Genomic DNA, 17,626 nt, shown 5'->3' on the forward strand with positions numbered 1-17,626 from the left:
AGGAGGTTCGATGCCACAACCAAATATGTCCAAGGCAAAGAACAAACAACAGCAGTTGCATTGTGACACATAGAACATAAATATTGTCAATGATGTAGAGTCATACAGCTCATTGACTACAAAATTCCTTCCAGAAGCCACACAGAGACTGAACAAAATACAACATGCACCAAAAACAGGTGAGGAATGTACTAAAATGAGAGCACACTGCAAAAATGGATGGCTAGATTATCTTCTAAACAATCTCATCCTGAAACAATACTTCAAGCAATATTGACATTGCAGTATCATCAACAACTAACTTATGATGAGAGGTTGGTCAGCCTAAAAACCCTCAGACTTCAGGGGGCGAGATTCTCCGACCCCCCAGCGGGTCGGAGAATGGCCGTTGGCCGCCGTGAATTCCGCCCCCGCCACCCGCCGAAGTCTCCGAAGGGAGAAAAGTCGGCGGGGCGTCAATGGCGCCGCAGACCTTGGAGAATGGCACGGGTGGGCGCAAGGCCATTGATTTTGGGCCTGCCGATATTCTCCCGTCCGGATGGGCCGAAGACCCGTCGACGTGATGACGGGTCACGTCGGCGTAAATCAAACCTCCTTTTAATCGGCGTCAACCTGTGCTCAAGGTTTACGCCGACCAGCGTGGAGGTGGGTGACGGCCTGGGGGGTTGGCCGCTGGACAGGCGATGGCGTAGCCGCAGTCCGAATGTGTGGGGGAGAGGTGTGTCTAGGGTTTTGTGTGTGTGCGTGCGGCGGGGGGGGGGGGGGTGGTTAGAGTGGGCTGGGCTGCGGGGGAGTGCCGGGAGGGGGGTTGAGTGCCTGGGACGGGAGGATGAGTGCCGGGGAGGGGGATGGGGGGGGACGGGGTCCGTGCCGGGGAGGAGGATGGGGGGGTCCATGCCGGGGAGGTGGATGGGGGGGTCCGTGCCGGGGAGGTGGATGGGGGGGTCCGTGCCGGGGAGGGGGATGGGGGGGTCCGTGCCGGGGAGGGGGATGGGGGGGTCCGTGCCGGGGAGGGGGATGGGGGGACGGGGTCCGTGCCGGGGAGGAGGATGGGGTCCGTGCCGGGGAGGAGGGTGGGGGGGTCCGTGCCGGGGAGGGGGATGGGGTCCGTGCCGGGGAGGATGGGGGGGGTCAGTGCCGGGGAGGGGGATGGGGGGTCCGTGCCGGGGAGGGGGATGGGGGGTCCGTGCCGGGGAGGGGGATGAGGGGGTCCGTGCCGGGGAGAGGGGGATGGGGGGACGGGGTCCGTGCCGGGGAGGAGGATGGGGTCCGTGCCGGGGAGGAGGATGGGGGGGGTCCGTGCGGGGGAGGAGGATGGGGTCCGTGGCGGGGAGGGGGATGGGGGGGGTCCGTGCCGGGGAGGGGGATGAGGGGGGTCCGTGCCGGGGAGGGGGGGTGCGAGGGCAAGTGAGTTGGTTCACCTGGCCAGGTGCCAGCCTCCAACAGTTGGACCCATGCGGTCCATGCCACCTGGCTGGGGGAGGAGGGGGTATGAGGCAATGATGACATGTCGTCGTTCCCCCCCCCCACCAGGCCGTCATGTTTTCCGATCAGCCAGCGATGTTGGCTGCCGTGGCGACAGCCGCTAATGTCTATGTTGCCCTGGCTGAGGAGGAGGAGAAGGAGGAGCGTGCCAGAGAGGCGGCGCAGGCTGCCGCAGAGGGGCAGGCGGCAGCCGCCCAGGCTGGAGGGACACCTGACCGACAGGACGAGGAGGGGGAGGAGGACGTCGCGGTCCCACGGCAACGGAGGCACCCGAGGGCGCCCCGTGTGTACCGGCCACGGCAGTCATACCAGGACCTCACGGACCGGGAATGCAGGAGGAGACTCCGGATGAGGCGGGAATCAGTGGCACACATCTGCCACCTGCTGGCACACCTGTCACCGCGTGGCACTTGCGGGGGACACCCTCTCCCCGTGTCCGTCAAGGTTACGGTGGCCCTGAACTTTTCTGCAACGGGGTCATTCCAGGCACCGAGTGGGGACCTGTCCGGCATATCGCAGACATCGGTGCACCGGTGCAACCGGGCAATGACAGACGCCCTATATGCCATGGCGCACCGCTACATCCGCTTCCCTGTGGACCGTGCCGGCCAAGATGCCCGGGCCGTGGGCTTCTCTGCCATGGCCGGGTTCCCCATGGTCCAGGGCGCGATTGATAGGATGCACGTCGCCGTGCGGCCGCCTGCAGATAACAGGGCCGTGTTCACCAATAGGAAGGGGACCTATTCGATGAACATACAGGTGGTCTGCGACCACCGCATGGTGATCCTGCACGTCTGCGCCCGTTACCCAGGCAGTGTACACGACTCATACGTGTTGTCGCGGTCATCCATAACCGGCATGTACGAGGGACGCCTTCCTCGGCTGAGGGGCTGGTTGCTGGGCGACAGGGGCTACCCATTGCGATCGTGGCTGATGACGCCTATACGGAGGCCACGCAATGAGGCAGAGAACCGCTACAATGATGCCCATGTAGCGACAAGGGGAGTGATAGAGAGGTGCTTTGGCGTGCTGAAGATGCGTTTCAGGTGCCTGGACCGCTCTGGGGGCGCCCTCCAGTATCGGTCAGATAGGGTTGGCCGCATCATTGTGGTGTGCTGCGTCCTGCACAATATAGCCCAGCAGAGGGGCGATGTGCCGCAGGCAGAGGAGGGCGGAGTGGAGGAGCAGCAGGAAGAGGCGCAGTCCCTCCCCAGATGAGGGGGATGGGGGCAATGGTCAAGGCAGACGGGCTAGACACAGGTAGGTGGCTGTCCACCGTTACCGGCTGGCCCAGCGGGCACGGGACAGGCTGATAGACGCCCGCTTCACTGACTAGATGGGCGTGGGAATCGGGTAGTATGGCCACAGACCGCACACCATGGCAACAGCCGACCACCCACACCCCCCACCCATCCACCCACCCAGCACCCTCACCCCCCCTCCCCAACCCCACCCACCGCACCCGCATGCACACCACCCCCCCATTGCCGATCCACCTGCGGCACAACGGCCGGGCTCACACAGTTGCCGGTGGACGCGTGTCTATCGCAAGCCATGGAGGATGATGACAACCCGCCCTGCGATGGGCTCCTGGCTCCACATCGTTGGACTATGTCTGACCCATGGCCACAGTACCACCATCCACCCGGACCATCCCTGCATGCGGCTGTGACACTGCAGCGCACGGTCCCGTCCTCTGCCCGTGGGGTTGTTGATGGCGGCCCAGGGGGAAGGGGGCAGACTCACCTGGGGCTGAGGTAAGACCACCCCTCACACACACACACACTTGCGCTCAACGTACATGACACCCCCGCACGCTTTGGACAGAGCACAAAGGCAGCTTCTGTAGGTGTAACATTGACTTTAAGAACCAAAGGAGTTCATGCACGTGCCCTAGCCCCTAAAACTCATCTGTGCCCTGCACCCGTGCCAACTTACTCAGTGTCTAATTGTTTGGCCTTACGGGCCCTTTGACTACGTCTACGTGGTTCCCCAGACGGCACAGCAGAACTGGAGGTGGACTCCTGTGATTCCTGCCCTCTGACACGGGATCCCTTTGGCGGCCGTTTCCTGGGGTGTCCTGGCCTAGATGGGCCAGGCTGCGGCCCGGGCGACTGGGATGGCGAGCTGCCAGCCTGTCCTGCCCGTTGCCCACCCGATGCACCTGGGACGGAAGGGGGGGGGGGGGGGGGGGGGGGAGTCCGAGGTGTCGCGGTGTTCCGGGACCTCCCCTACAGGGGGAGCCGGGACGGACCACAGCACCTCCTCCTCCCTCGGGGTGCCCGATGGCCCCCAGGCCTCTACATGGTTGGGGGATGCGAACGGACTGGCCATCCGACGCCCCCCCGACATCTGGCGCTGCCAGTCCTGGAGGCCCGTGCTGGTATTGACAGGGGTCTGCAGGTTTGCAGCCATGGAGCTCAGGGGACTGGCAAACCCTGTCTGTGACTGTGCGATGCTGGCTCGCACATGGCCAATGGTGCCGATGCCCTCAGCGATAGCCTGCTGAGACTGGGCCATGGCCTGCTGAGACTGGGCTATGGACTGCTGAGACTGGGCCATGGCGTTGAGCGCCTCTGCCATCTGGCGCTGGCACTGGCTCATGGCCTCCTGTGAGAGGGCAGCCGTGTCCTGGGCCACAGACGGCGCCTGCACGGAAAGCCCCAGGCCTCTCAAACCGTTCCCCATGTCTGACACCGTCGCACCCATTGCCTCCACCGCGGACGCCACCCGTGCGGTGTCGGCCTGGGTGGCACGCATGACCGGCACCACTCCCAGCTCCTGGACGCGGGTGGACTCCTCCACCTGCGACTGCAGCCGCCGCAAGCCGGCCGTCACCCTCTTCGCTCGTCTCCGGTTCGGTGGTTGCATCGGATCTATGGGTGGGTGTGGTAACTCCAGGAACCCGGGATCCATCTGGGCAGCAGATGTTCACTTGGGCTGGGGCTGCCCTCCGACCGCCCGGCCCCTCTGCTGCTCCTACCTCCACCTGCTGTACCGGGACGGCTGTGTTGTGCGCACCAGTGAGTGTACCAGACGCCTCATCACTAAAGTGCCCAACCGAGTGTTTCTGCGATGGTGGAGGGTGTTGGTGACAGCAGTGGTGTTGTGTCGTGCTCTTCGTCCCACTCTGAGTCCATGGCACTTTGGGGTGGGGGTTCGTCTCCACCCATCCACTCTGTGTCACTGTCCGGTATTTCGTTTTCCTGGGTAGTGTTGTCCCGGGTAGGGGTGTCCTGGGTAGTGGTGTCCTGGGTAGTGGTGTCCTGGGGAGTGGTGTCCTGGCTCGGCTGTGACGGGGGCCTGTGGCTGCCCCTCTCGTCGCTGGGTGGCACACGCCTGCGTCATCGCACCCGCACGAGACGGGGGCGTTGTCTCCCTGTTGCTCCAGGTCTCTCCATCTCCCGTGGCCTCCGAGGGGCATCCTGCGGGCGTCGCATGACGGCGGGTCCGGGTCTCTCCGTCTCCCGTGGTCTCCGAGGGGCATCATGCGGGCGGTCTGCATCTGCGGGGATGGGTGCCTCGACATTTGCTCCTGCGAAACACAATGAAGCATGCATGGTTAGACACGCAGGCAGTGATCAGTTGATATGGGGGCGGGGGATATAGGGGAGGGGGGATATGGGGACGGGCTGTCGGTGGCTCACTTGCTAGTACGCCCCCGACCTCTGGATCAGCAACCTCCCGGTCCTCAGGTCCGCCAGCCAGTTCCAGGGCCCTTTCCTTGTGTTCGGTCAGTGGCCTCTCATCAGCGGGGCCTCCTCCAGTCCTCACATGCTCCCTGGTGTTGTGTGCGCGTTTCTCCCGTGAGGGGGGGGGTGGGGTGGCAGGGGTAAAAGGCAACAGTGTTAGAAAGGTATATGAATGCACTCCATCGGTTGCGCGTGTATTGCAGAGGTTAAGGTTAGGGCTGGGTTCTCTTGGGGAAATGGGGGAAGGCGGATATGGGATGGGGGGATATGGGGAGGGGGGATATGGGGAGGGGGATATGGGGAGGGGGGGATATGGGGGAGGGTGGGATATGGGGGAGGGTGGGATATGGGGGATATGGGGGAGGGGGGATATGGGGAGGGGGATATGGGGGATAGGGGATATGGGGGAGGGGGGATATGGGGGAGGGGGGATATGGGGGAGGGGGGATATGGGGGAGGGGAGGATATGGGGGATATGGGGAGGGTGGGATATGGGGGAGGGGGGATATGGGGGAGGGGGGATATGGATATCCGGTAAGGGGGGGGGGGGGGGAGGCTCACCCTGGCTGCTCTGACGAGGTCGTTCACCTTCTTGTGGCACTGGGTGCCTGTCCGTGGTGTCAGGGCCACAGCGGTGACGGCCTCTGCCACCTCCCTCCACAGACACCGGCTGTGGCGTGGGGCAACTCTGCGGCCGTGTCCGGGATACAGGGCCTCCCTCCTCTGCTCAACTGCGTCCAGGAGCGCCTCCACATCCCGTGACTGGAACCTCGGGGCTGAGCGGTGGGCGGCCATCCGGTCGGGTGTTCCGGTCGGGTGGGGGGGGGGGAGCAGCGCGTCCTGATGAGCCGTCACGCCGTGCGGCATGTATGATGCCGCACGGCGTGAAGCACGTGAGCAAGCGCGGATCCCGTCACGTCGCTGCTAGCCCATTCCGGGCCGGAGACTTTGAGACGTTTTGGGCGGCGTGATGAAAGTCGGATTTGCGCCATTTCTGGCGCCGATCGGCGGACTTTGCGCCGATAACGGAGAATTTCGCCCCAGATCCTTGAAAGAATATACCAGGGACACCCAGGCATTATACGTATGTATAGTTAGAGCTTAAATTTAGTTTGGTGGCCAGAAATCTCAAAAATCACGAGAGGAAATTATTTTCAGCTGCATCACCTGTGCAATACATACATTGCCATGAGCAAAGAGAACCATTAATGGTATCCTCAGTTCCACCCAGACCATGGAACTTTCTTGAAATGAACTTTTCAACCTCAAGGGGAAGGCATTCCTCCAATAGTCACAGCTGTTGACTATTACTCCAGATATACTGAGGTTAAACGTCTTCAGAGGACAACTTCAGAAGCAATCATTAATTCACTAAAATTATTTTTTGCAATGCATGGCATCCTAGACCTTGTCATTTCAGAAAATAGTCCACAGTTGGTGAATGAAGGGTTCAAGAAATTTACAGAAGGCTCTGGATTTGTCAACACTAGTTCACCCAGGTACCCACAAGCAAAAGAAGGGTAAGAGCAGTAAAGGTTTTGTTGAAAAGTGTGGTGTTATCAACTTGAAAAATGAAAAAAAAAAGAAAATCACTTATTGTCACAAGTAGGCTTCAGTGAAGTTCCTGTGAAAAGTCCCTAGTCACCACATTCCAGCGCCTGTTCGGGGAGGCTGGTACGGGAATTGAACAGTGCTGCTGGCCTGCCTTGGTCTGCTTTAAAAGCCGGCGATTTAGCCCAGTGTGCTAAACCAGCCCCTTAGCACTGTTGACACTGTCCACACCACAGTTCAGAATGGTTTTCCCCCATCGGAACTTCTGATGGGAAGAAGACTTATTAACTCAATGTCCAATACTTCCCATATGCTCATCCATGTGTCATGTGAGAGTACCTTTAAGACATGGATGTTTAAGCAATGTACCTTTAAGAAAACAGTGATGTCAGAGAGTGGGTCGGGCTGAGGTCAGGTCAGCCATTTTGCAGTTTGGTTTTGCAGGTTGAAGAGTGCCTGGCTGGTTTTGCTGAGAGCAGTTTAAAAGTGCCTGGCTGTTTTGCTGTGAGCAGTTTAAAAGTAGTTTAAAAGCAGTTTGAGACAGCAGCTTGAGAAGTTCTGGTTTGCTGTGATCTGCTTGCAGGGAGAAAGCCAGGTTTGAGAAAGCAGCGTGGGTGTGTCTGTATGTTTCCAGAGAGTTTGCAGGAAGAAAGCAAGGTGCTGAAGCTGAAGTCAACCAAGCATATATATCTCTGCCATTCTACAGAAAATATATATATCCTTTAACCTGATGTGATTTTGTTTAAAGGTGTTAAGTCTCTTGGAAGTTTGAAGGAACATTTTAAGGAATTATTTACTGTTGCAATATTTTCTGAGTTATCTTTGAAGTAAGGGGTGTTAAGAGATCCAATGTTTATTTAAGATGTTGAGTTCATGGAATAAACAGTGTTTTGTGTTTAAAAACCCACGTGTCCATAATTGTAATCCCACACCTAGGGAAAAAGCCGTGTGCTAGGAAAAGCAACAAATACATTAAAGGGAGAGGTTGGTTGAACTCCATGATACATTTTGGGGTTCTGAAAAGACTCGCCCATAACACATGTCTAAAAACAACTAATATAGACAGAGTAAGGATGGAGGAGATCCTCTGTCTATATTAGTTGTTATGGGCGATGTAAGCACACTCTGCACAAATGTTACCTGATTCTTTCTGTGGGCAGAGTCAGCTCCAGATGTCTATCCTGAAGCTGGACTCTCCCAATGTGTTGGTCACTAAATGATCGTTCTGTGTCTGAGACTCCTCCGATTATGTCATGGAAAAGACAAAAACAAAAACAGCACTCTTCTCTATGAGAAGACCACCATCAATGGAATGGATTAATCGTTCATTTTATTCATTCATGGAATGTGGGCATCACTGGCTGGGCCAACATTTATTGCCCATCCCCAATTGCCCTTCAAAAGGTGGCGGTGAGCCATCTTTATGAATTGCTGCAGTCCATGTGGTGTAGGCACACCCACAGTGCTGTTAGAGAGGAAGTTCCAGGATTTTGATCTTGTGACACTGAAGGAACAAAGAGATAGTTCCAATTTAGGATGGTGTAAGGCTTGGAGGTAAACGTGTAGGCGGTGGTGTCCCCATGGATCCGCTGATCTTGTCTTCTAGGTGGTAGAGTTCATCAGTCTGTTGAAGGTCATTGATGAAGCAGTTGAAGCCGGTTGGGAAAAGGACAGTACCCCGAAGACCTCATGCAGCGAAGTCCCAGGACTAAGACCACCAACAACCGCAACCATCTTCCATTGTGCTGGGTGTAAGTCCAACCAGTGGAAACTCCATCACCCCCCCACCCCCAAACCTCTCCCATGACTCCCACTGACTTCCAATTTTGTTAGGACTCCTTGATCACTCATGGTGAAATGCTGCCTTGAGGTCAAGGGCAGTCAGTCTCGTCTCACCGCCTGACTTCAGTTCTTTTGTCCATGTTTGAATCAAGGCTTAAATGAGGTCAGCAGCTGAATGGCCCGGGAGAACCCAAACTGAACATAGTGAGCAGGTTAGTGCTGTGCTAGCGCCGCTTGAAAGTACTGTTGATGCCGTCCTCTATTACATTGCTGATGATCATGCGTTGATTGAAGAGGTGGTAATTTGTCAGGTTAGATTTGCCCTGCTTTTGTGGAAAGGGCATACTGGGCAATTTCCCACATTGCTAGGAAGAATTCTGTATGTAGCTGTACTAGAACAGCTTGGCTCGGGGCTTGGCTAGTTCTGGAGCACAAGTATTCAGCACTATTGCTGGACATTGGTCAGGATCCATAGCCTTTTTAGTATCCGGTGCATTCAGCCATTTTTTGATATCACAATGGAGTGAATTGAATTGGCTGTTGACTGGCATCTGTGATGCTGGAGAAATCAGGAGGAAGTTCAATGAATTATCTATACTCAATACTACTGGATGAAGATGATTGCAAATGCTTCAGCCTTGTCTTCTGCACTGATGTGATGGGCTCCACCATTATTGAAGTTGGGGAAATTTGTACAGTCTCCTCTTCCAGTTAGTTGTTTGTTCATCACTATTCATGACTGCCTGTGGCAAGACTGCAGAGCTTAGATCTGATCCAATAGCTGTGAGATCCGCACATTATCCAGAAGGAAAAACTGAACAGAGAACCAAATATCTCTGAAGATTCATATATTATTCTGCAGAGTTTGAGACAGAATATGGAGAACCTGAATCCTATATGACTTCTGAGAAAGAGGAGAACAAGGTTGGGGAGATTGGTGAAACCACCATAACGTTTATGTGAGTTAGAGATGAATACAGAGATTTTGGTTTGGGGGGGGGGGGGGGGGGGGCGGATAATGTAAATGTGTAAATGGTATTTATTTATGTTAGAAACTGGGGAGGAGATTGAATATAAAGCGTTAATGTTAAATATGTAAATATATATTTTTATATTATCAGTGACATAAAATAACATGACAACAGAGACTGGAGAGAAACAGTTCTATGTAGAGCCTCATGCTGAGTCCATATTGTACATATTTAGCATAACGTTCAATAAAAGGCCAAGTTTACTAACAGGTTAGCTTCTAGCATGATCTGTAAATCCAGATCCCTACTACCGCATTTAAGAAATGGTGAAATTTGAATTTGATTAAAAAAAACTTGGAATTAAAAGTCTAATGATGACCATGAAACCATTTTAAATTGTTGTAATGTTCGCTAATATCCTTTATGGAAAGGATATCTGCAATTCTTACCTGGTCTGGCCTATATATGACTCCAGATCCAAGGCTATGTAGTTGACTCATAAATGCCCTCTGAAATGTCTCCGTAGATTACACAGTTGAAGGGCAAATAGGGATGCACAATAAATGTTGGCACAGCCAGTGACGTCCACATCCCATAATGTTGTTTTTAAATTGCTTTGTATTCCTCTAGCTTTCGCATTCGCCAGATGACTTAGCACTATTTCCAACAGCTACTTCATGTTCCCATCATCAATGCACTTGTGAATCCCTTGCTTCTGGCAATTTCTCATGCACCTGTGAACAATGCTTATTTATCTCTTATCAAATCAATGTTCAAGTCCTCAAACCGTATTTCTGTAGTTTACATGTATTCCCTCCCATCCATTATACTCACACTGTGATCTCCTCCACACTGGGAAAACCAAATATTGAGTAGATTACTGCTGTGCCAAACATCTGAGTTTTGTTATCAGATATAATCCCAACTTTTCCATTGTTCACTACTTTAACTCCCCTCTTATCCTCGCTTTGACTCTCTATATTGATAGGAGCATAGGAACAGGAAAAGGCCATTGTTCTCTTCAACCTTGTCCAGCATTTAATTAATTCATAGCTGATTTATAACTAACCCCCATCCAGACATCTTACTTCCATATCGCTTAATATCCTTGCCGAACAAAAATCTATAGATCTCAGATTTTAAATTTTCAGTTGACCTCCCCACAATAGCTTTAGGGGAAAGAGCCTAATTCCTACAAATTGAATAAAGAAGTGATTCTTAACATAACCCCTGAACAACCAACTACTTGTAAAGTTATGACTCCTTATTCTGGACTCTCCATCAGATGACATTGGATGCGATTTACTGGCCTCGTCACACCTGATTTGGTGACACGACAAGGCCATTGAATCTCGCGAGAGGCCTTTGCGATATTCGCGATGTTCAAAATATCTCATGAAATTCAACGGAATCTCGCAAGATGTCACGATCAGGATCTTGCCCCCACTGGCCGTGAACCATTTGACTAATTTAAATATGTCTGCGCGGGATTCTCCTGCCGCCCGGGATCCAGCGGCCGCGCCTGCAAGACCTCGCCAGGGCACTATTTAGTATTGGTCCACATTAATCTGGACCAGGCCGAGGCTGCACATAGCCCGTTTTTTAAAATGGGGAGCTCCGCTCGCCGGAACTACCCATTGTAGCAAGAGAGGCCTCAAAAGGAATCCCCAACCTCCCCACCCCCCCTCCGCTGCCTGAACGTAACATGGGAGGGTCCCCTGGCCCCACCCCCAACACCCACGCTGGGAAACCCCAGCTCGATCACGCATGTGCAAAAATGCCAGCTTGGCACCTTGGCAGTGCCAACCTAGCACCCTGGCAGTGTCACCTGGGCAGTGCCAGCCTGGCAGGGTACCCAGGTGGCACCAGTAGTGTCAGGGCACCACCCTGCCCAAAGGGCATGCAGCTGGCGGCCTCCGATCCCCTTGGAGACCTCCACGAATGCCGTTCCATCTGGTCCCCGTTTGTGGGGACCAGTACCAAGCGGCGCTCAACCGAGGTCTCCGAGGCGAAGGGATTGAATCCCAAAGCCTCAGGTACCTCGGGAATCTGCACATTAGAGCTAGACTTACTGCCTCGCTCTAATATGTAGATTTGCTAAAAAAAGTGATCCTGCCCCTTGCAACGTCTCGCGAGATTGTATTGAATCTCGCAAGACGTTACGAGCAGGTAGATCCCGGAAGCGGGATCTCCCGGCTTTCACATGCTATGCTGCGCGCCGGCGAGATGCTTGACTAGTGCAGCGTGGCCAGAAGGTCGTGTCCATAAGTTCTGAGAGAAGTTGGATCAATGCCTCTCAGGTAAATGTTCTGATATTTGTGTGCATTTTCCGGCAGCTTGGTGTCTATTTTAATCAGTTTTAGAAATCAAATTTGATACGGAGTAGACTGTACTTGAAGTTCAAGTTAGCCTGCCAATAACATTGGTTCTGATGAAATAATATTGGCCAGATTGAACCATTAAGTTTATCTTTCTCTTTTCACAGATGCTGCCTGGTATGCTGAGTGTTTCCAGTGTTTCATACTTACAATATCTGTAATATGTTGCTTCTTATCAAAGTATCACAGTATCAAAAGGATCACAACTTAGAAATGCCTAAAAACAGACGGCCAGTTATTACATTATCATCCATCACATCTTAGATGAAAACATAAAAAATGCTGGGCGCAGACTCAGACGGATAGATTCAGTGAATTGTTGACATACCCGTACAAAGATCGAGGGTCTGAAATACACCTCCTGGGTAATATCGAAAATCTGGCATTGTATTCCCATAAACTGAAACTTCTTCAAAGATGCATGAGGAAGAAGGTCAAAACCATGCAAAAAATTGATCACAACTACGTAAGTGCGACTCTCCTGATCACTGCAACATTCTGCATTTTATTTTTTTTAAATCAGTTTGCTCTACACATTCCCCAAAAGAGCAAAATACATTAGTTCCTTTCTGATTGCTGTGCCTGCCCCCATTTCTAAATTGCGATCCTTTTGATACTGTATTACTTTGATAAGAAGCAACATATTACAGATATTGTCGGCCCCCAAAGCATCTGATGTATATTATACAACAACCCAAAGAGCAATGTTAAGAACCATTAATATCAGCAAATCTTCATGCATGCGCACAAGCGAAGTGTGAATTTGTGTGAAGTGTAAAAGGCAATAAAAATGCGACTACTGTCAGCAAACACTGATGTCCACAGGACTGGGGACAAAGAATGTCAACTGAAATATTGATGGCTGGCATATATGCTTCCATGTTGTAACCTGTTCAGAGCCCAATGCAATATTTATTTCCTGCAGTTTACCTTGGTACCTTTGAAGTGGAAGAAATTTGAAATTACAAAAACAAAACTGACAATGACTGCCCAAGTAGTGGAAAGTAAGGCAGCAAAACTATTATTGCAAGGCTATTCAATATATTTATATGACTGAAGAAATAGTAATGGTCGATAATTTGCTGTCAAAATAATGTTAAGGGTAATGGTGCTTACCATTATTAATGAACAAAGTCTTACAACACCAGGTTAAAGTCCAACAGGTTTGTTTCGATGTCACTAGCTTTCAGAGCGCTGCTCCTTCCTCAGGTGAATGCAGAGGTCTGTTCCAGAAACACATATATAGACAAATTCAAAGATGCCAAACAATGCTAGGAATGCGAGCATTAGCAGGTGATTAAATCTTTACAGATCCAGAGATGGGGTAACCCCAGGTTAAAGAGGTGTAAATTGTATCAAGCCAGGACAGTTGGTAGGATTTTGCAGGCCAGATGGTGGGGGATGAATGTAATGCGACATGAATCCCAGGTCCCGGTTGAGGCCGCACTCATGTGTGCGGAACTTGGCTATAAGTTTCTGCTCGGCGATTCTGCGTTGTCGCGGGTCCTGAAGGCCGCCTTGGAGAACGCTTACCCGGAGATCAGAGGCTGAATGCCCTTGACTGCTGAAGTGTTCCCCGACTGGAAGGGAACATTCCTGCCTGGTGATTGTTGCGCGATGTCCGTTCATTCGTTGTCGCAGCGTCTGCATGGTCTCGCCAATGTACCACGCTTCGGGACATCCTTCCCTGCAGCGTATGAGGTAGACAACGTTGGCCGAGTCGCACGAGTATGTACCGCGTACCTGGTGGGTGGTGTTCTCACGTGTAATAGTGGTATCCATGTCAATGATCTGGCACGTCTTGCAGAGATTGCCATGACAGGGTTGTGTGGTGTCGTGGTCACTGTTCTGAAGACTGGGTAGTTTGCTGCAAACAATGGTTCGTTTGAGGTTGCGCGGTTGTTTGAAGGCAAGTAGTGGGGGTGTGGGGATGACCTTGGCAAGATGTTCATCATCATCAATGACGTTTTGAAGGCTGTGAAGAAGATGACGTAGTTTCTCCGCTCCGGGGAAGTACTGGACGACGAAGGGTATTCTGTCGGTTGTGTCCCATGTTTGTCTTCTGAGGAGGTCGGTCCGGTTTTTCGCTGTGGCGCGTTGGAACTGTCGATCGATGAGTCGAGTGCCATATCCCGTTCGTACAAGGGCATCTTTCAACGTCTGTAGATGTCTGTTACGCTCCTCCTCGTCTGAGCAGATCCTGTGTATACGGAGCGCTTGTCCATAGGGGATGGCTTCTTTAATGTGTTTAGGGTGGAAGCTGGAGAAGTGGAGCATCATGAGGTTATCCGTGGGTTTGCGGTAAAGCGATGTGCTGAGTTGACCGTCCTTGATGGAGACGAGTGTGTCCAAGAATGCAACTGATTTTGGAGAGTAGTCCATGGTGAGTCTGATGGTTGGATGGAACTTATTAATGTCATCGTTTAGCCGTTTCAGTGATTCTTCGCCGTGGGTCCAAAGGAAGAAAATGTCATCGATGTATCTGGTGTATAACGTCGGTTGAAGGTCCTGTGCGGTGAGTAGGTCCTGTTCAAACTTGTGCATGAAGATGTTGGCGTATTGGGGTGCGAATTTGGGCCCCATGGCTGTTCCGTGCGTCTGGATGAAGAACTTGTTGTCGAAGGTGAAGACGTTGTGATCCAGAATGAAGCGGATGAGTTGCAGAATTGCGTCTGGAGATTGGCAGTTGTCGGTGTTGAGTACTGAGGCTGTTGCAGCAATGCCGTCGTCATGGGGGATGCTGATGTAGAGTGCCGAGACGTCCATTGTGACGAGGAATGTTCCTGGTTCAACTGGTCCATGGGTGCTGAGTTTCTGTAGGAAGTCTGTCGTGTCGCGACAGAAGCTGGGTGTACCTTGTACGATGGGTTTCAAGATGCCCTCGATGTAGCCAGAGAGGTTCACACACAGGGTCCCATTGCCTGAAACGATAGGGCGGCCTGGTGTGTTGGCCTTATGTATTTTCGGGAGGCAGTAGAGATCTCCAATGCGGGGAGTACGTGGGATGAGAGCACGTAGGGTGCTCTGAAGATCTGGATCCAAGGTCTTGATCAGTCTGTTAAGTTGGCGGACGTGTTCCTTGGTCGGATCTGCGGGTAACTGTCTGTAGTGTTCTTGGTTGTTCAGTTGTCGGTATACTTCTTTGCAGTAGTCCGTTCTGTTCAGTACGACAGTGGCCCCCCCTTTGTCTGCTGGTTTGATGACGATGCTGCGGTTGGTCTTGAGAGCGCGGATGGCATTGCGTTGTGCTTGGGTGACGTTCGGGGCTGTCTTGTCAATGCGACTGATGAATCTGGCATTGACACGACTCCTGACGGCTTGAGCATACATGTCGAGTCTAAGGCAGCGGCCTTCCGGAGGGGTCCAATTCGACTCTTTCCTCTTCGGTTGCTGCACCGCAGATCTCTCGGTCTGCTGTTCCGGTTCATTGGTAGTCTGCTTGGGTTCGCTGTTGGCCTCTTGGGGTCTGTGGAAGAATTCCCGGAGCCTCATTCGCCTGATGAATTCCTCCGTGTCTGCCGCGAGACTGATGGGGTCCATTTTGGTGGTGGTGCAGAAATTGAGCCCTCTGCTGAGGACTTCGATTTCGTCTGGTTGAAGGGTGTAGTCTGACAAGTTGACAATAGATTTCCCTGTATTGTTTTCTACTGTGACACCGGGGGTGGCTTGGTTGCTGCTGGTGGTGATGCCAAGTTTCTCAAGCTTTCTGTTCTTGGTATGCATATGGATGGCATAGTATTGTTGGCTCATCTGTTTGGCAGTGTTCCGCAGCTGGTCTGCTGCATCCTGAGCGCAAGTTGAGAATATGGCCTCTATCTTGGTTTCCAGGTTGCGTCGTTTGTTGTAGAGCTGGCGGACGAGGTGGTTGAGGAGTGTGAGAGAGGTGCGACGGCAGAGTCTCTCAGCGAAGTCTGTATTGTAGGTCGACTTGAGTGGGTTTGTGATCTGTAGCCCTTTCGGGATCTTGTCTGCTTTCTTGCATCTTTGTAGAAACTTAATGTCAGTGTCTATATGCGCGATTTTCCTGGAGATCCTCTCCACTTTGAGCCGGCAGTTTGCGGTGTCGAAGGTAGCCATGATGTGGAGATGCTGGCGTTGGACTGGGGTGAGCACAGTACGAAGTCTTACAACACCAGGTTAAAGTCCAACAGGTTTGTTTCAATGTCACTAGCTTTCGGAGCGCTGCTTCTTCCTCAGATGAATGCAGAGGTCTGTTCCAGAAACACATATATAGACAAGGTACAAGGTACCATCGTACAAGGTACACCCAGCTTCTGTCGCGACACGACGGACTTCCTACAGAAACTCAGCACCCATGGACCAGTTGAACCAGGAACATTCCTCGTCACAATGGACGTCTCGGCACTCTACATCAGCATCCCCCATGACGACGGCATTGCTGCAACAGCCTCAGTACTCAACACCGACAACTGCCAATCTCCAGACGCAATTCTGCAACTCATCCGCTTCATTCTGGATCACAACGTCTTCACCTTCGACAACAAGTTCTTCATCCAGATGCACGGAACAGCCATGGGGCCCAAATTCGCACCCCAATACGCCAACATCTTCATGCACAAGTTTGAACAGGACCTACTCACCGCACAGGACCTTCAACCGACGTTATACACCAGATACATCGATGACATTTTCTTCCTTTGGACCCACGGCGAAGAATCACTGAAACGACTACACGATGACATTAATAAGTTCCATCCAACCATCAGACTCACCATGGACTACTCTCCAAAATCAGTTGCATTCTTGGACACACTCGTCTCCATCAAGGACGGTCACCTCAGCACGTCGCTTTACCGCAAACCCACGGATAACCTCATGATGCTCCACTTCTCCAGCTTCCACCCTAAACACATTAAAGAAGCCATCCCCTATAGACAAGCGCTCCGTATACACAGGATCTGCTCAGACGAGGAGGAGCGTAACAGACGTTGAAAGATGCCCTCGTACGAACGGCACTCGACTCATCGATCGACAGTTCCAACGCGCCACAGCGAAAAACCGGACCGACCTCCTCAGAAGACAAACATGGGACACAACCAACAGAATACCCTTCGTCGTCCAGTACTTCCCTGGAGCGGAGAAACTACGTCATCTTCTTCACAGCCTTCAACACATCATTGATGACGATGAACATCTTGCCAAGGTCATCCCCACACCCCCACTACTTGCCTTCAAACAACCGCGCAACCTCAAACGAACCATTGTTTGCAGCAAACTACCCAGTCTTCAGAACAGTGACCACGACACCACACAACCCTGTCATGGCAATCTCTGCAAGACGTGCCAGATCATTGACATGGATACCACTATTACACGTGAGAACACCACCCACCAGGTACGCGGTACATACTCGTGCGACTCGGCCAACGTTGTCTACCTCATACGCTGCAGGAAAGGATGTCCCGAAGCGTGGTACATTGGCGAGACCATGCAGACGCTGCGACAACGAATGACGGACATCGCGCAACAATCACCAGGCAGGAATGTTCCCTTCCAGTCGGGGAACACTTCAGCAGTCAAGGGCATTCAGCCTCTGATCTCCGGGTAAGCGTTCTCCAAGGCGGCCTTCAGGACCCGTGACAACGCAAAATCGCCGAGCAGAAACTTATAGCCAAGTTCCGCACACATGAGTGCGGCCTCAACCGGGACCTGGGATTCATGTCGCATTACATTCATCCCCCACCATCTGGCCTGCAAAATCCTACCAACTGTCCTGGCTTGATACAATTTACACCTCTTTAACCTG

The 17,626-nt window shown here is 52.5% G+C and overlaps 1 protein-coding gene and 1 long non-coding RNA gene across 4 annotated transcripts in view; one reads left to right on the forward strand and one right to left on the reverse strand.

Annotated features, from left to right (window-relative positions):
* The window catches only part of ppargc1a (peroxisome proliferator-activated receptor gamma, coactivator 1 alpha), a 1,145,293-nt gene that overhangs the window by 792,328 nt on the left and 335,339 nt on the right, over positions 1-17,626 (reverse strand). The gene's annotated exons all lie outside the window — the stretch shown is intronic.
* Positions 11,690-17,626, forward strand: part of LOC140408788 (uncharacterized) — an 89,165-nt gene continuing 83,228 nt past the window's right edge. Inside the window, exon 1 of the long non-coding RNA XR_011940200.1 lies at positions 11,690-11,781. This is a non-coding gene — a long non-coding RNA (uncharacterized lncRNA). The remainder of the gene's footprint in view (positions 11,782-17,626) is intronic.

Source organism: Scyliorhinus torazame, chromosome 3, assembly GCF_047496885.1.
Source record: "Scyliorhinus torazame isolate Kashiwa2021f chromosome 3, sScyTor2.1, whole genome shotgun sequence".
NCBI lineage: Eukaryota > Metazoa > Chordata > Chondrichthyes > Carcharhiniformes > Scyliorhinidae > Scyliorhinus > Scyliorhinus torazame.